We start from the raw sequence: 1,947 nt of genomic DNA, 5'->3' as shown, positions 1-1,947 counted from the left end.
GAGTGTGCCATGTATGTAAAGGACATTTCCACCAGCTCGGTATTCTCATGGGACTCCCAGTTCCTCACCTGCATCGTAGGACAATTCTGCCCAGGAATTTATTCTTCTGGGTCCTTCGTCTCTGCAGCCATGCTTCTGAAACTACAGCTGTTGGGCCTCTCTGAGCCTTCTTCGTGTGATAGCAGAGGCAGGCCTAGTCACAGCTGCAGAAACAAAGGTGAAGAAGGACTCCCTGAAGCTGACTGGTGGGTAAAGAGCAACAGCTCGGGCTTTGTTGCTGGTATGAATTTCTCCTGTTTGCTGTGGAATACAATTTAGGGAAGTAATGAGGGAGCCCTGTCGTGTTCACCACACACAGGCTCCATCAGTGCAAAATTTCACTCGGCAGATGAACACAGACAGATGCACATTTTCTTCACCAATGAAATATTAAACATAACAGGTGTGTTACTCATCGGGAAAGGCTGCATGCAAAATGCATGTGTAACCCACAAGGTCTTCCACATTTCATCCCTACAGCTCAGCTAGGGTTCTAGGAGATGATATTCCTCCTGCAAGTACGTTCAGGTATTCAATTTCGAAAGTTACAGTCAATGGTATCTTTGGGAAGATAATTTAAAGGCTTTTGGCTTTAAATTAAGAATCCATTAAGATAATAAAATGTTGTCTTCGACTTTATTGTTATTCTGCCTAAGGGATCTGTGGGAGAACACAGGATAAAAACTATGGAGAGAAAGATTCCTGTCACTATGGAAACAGATTCATTTATTTTTATAGGCTGATTTCTAATTCCTCTCCCTGGGCAAAGCTCCCACTAACTTCTGATGCTAGGAGATGATGCTCATTCAAAAGATATTTTGTTGCTTTGGGTTGTATTTCCTGTTTATTTGGAGAGAAGGGTGGTAGGAGAGGAGGGCTCAGTAAAGAGGCAAGATGTATAAGATGTATAAGAATATCTTTCCAATGATTTGACTTACATCAGAGTAGCCAACTGATTGGAGTGAGAAGGCCATATTCAGAACTCACTACCAATATAGGAAAAGGAAGCCCCTTAAGAGTTACTAGCTTGACATCAACTCTTAAAAAATGCAAAATACACAGAGAGCAGGTTCAAGAAGCATAACTCCTGCACAAAAATTCTCTCTGTTGACTATGTTCAGCCTAGAACCTCATAACTATGTATAGAGATCATCACAAAGGGTAGCATTCTTTAGGAACCACCATAGGTTTCCAGTCAATTATTTTTAACTACTCATTTCTTACTGTTTGTGAAGTTTATATTACCTAATGGGATGCCAAATTCTCTCTCTTACAAGCAGGGATCTTGTGGATAAGGAATAACGTCTTACTTCCGCTATTAGTAACTCCCAAGAACAAATGAGGATTGTGATTGACACCTGCTGCTATGCTGTTGCACTCTCAGCCTGAGAAGTGTTAGGGATATAAATAGCAGCTTGATGATTTAACTCAATCTGGTTTAAGAGATCATGTGTTGCTGTTACTTTGCATGAAAATGACATCATGCCTGGTTATTCAATGTGCTGTGCAATCCAACAAACTGAGGATGGCCAATCACAGACCTCTGTATCAGAATTTGGTCAAAGCTCTGGAATGCAGGCTGAAACAGTGCATGCAGAACTGGTAGAAAGATCAGTGGAGCAATTCATCCATCAAATCTGACCAAACAGCTGCCACTCCCCTTTCAGGCAACTCAGACATTAGCCATCAGTCCTGGAAAGCCATAGGAGCAAAGCCAGTTAAATCGTGATTCAGCAAATTGAAGTTCAAGTAAAGTGCAATGCAGCAGCGTGTTTGTGCACGTGTGTGGGTATACGTATATGAAGAAGGCCACAGGTGTGGTGAAAGATTCCCTAGATTGAGTTCTCTATTTAATCTTTAATATAGAGGAAACAAAATTTAGAAATTGGTTTTAAAATGTCTGTTTCA

The sequence above is a fragment of the Mandrillus leucophaeus genome, unplaced genomic scaffold, assembly GCF_000951045.1.
Source record: "Mandrillus leucophaeus isolate KB7577 unplaced genomic scaffold, Mleu.le_1.0 Scaffold1268, whole genome shotgun sequence".
Lineage (NCBI taxonomy): Eukaryota > Metazoa > Chordata > Mammalia > Primates > Cercopithecidae > Mandrillus > Mandrillus leucophaeus.
This window is presented reverse-complemented; position numbering follows the sequence as displayed.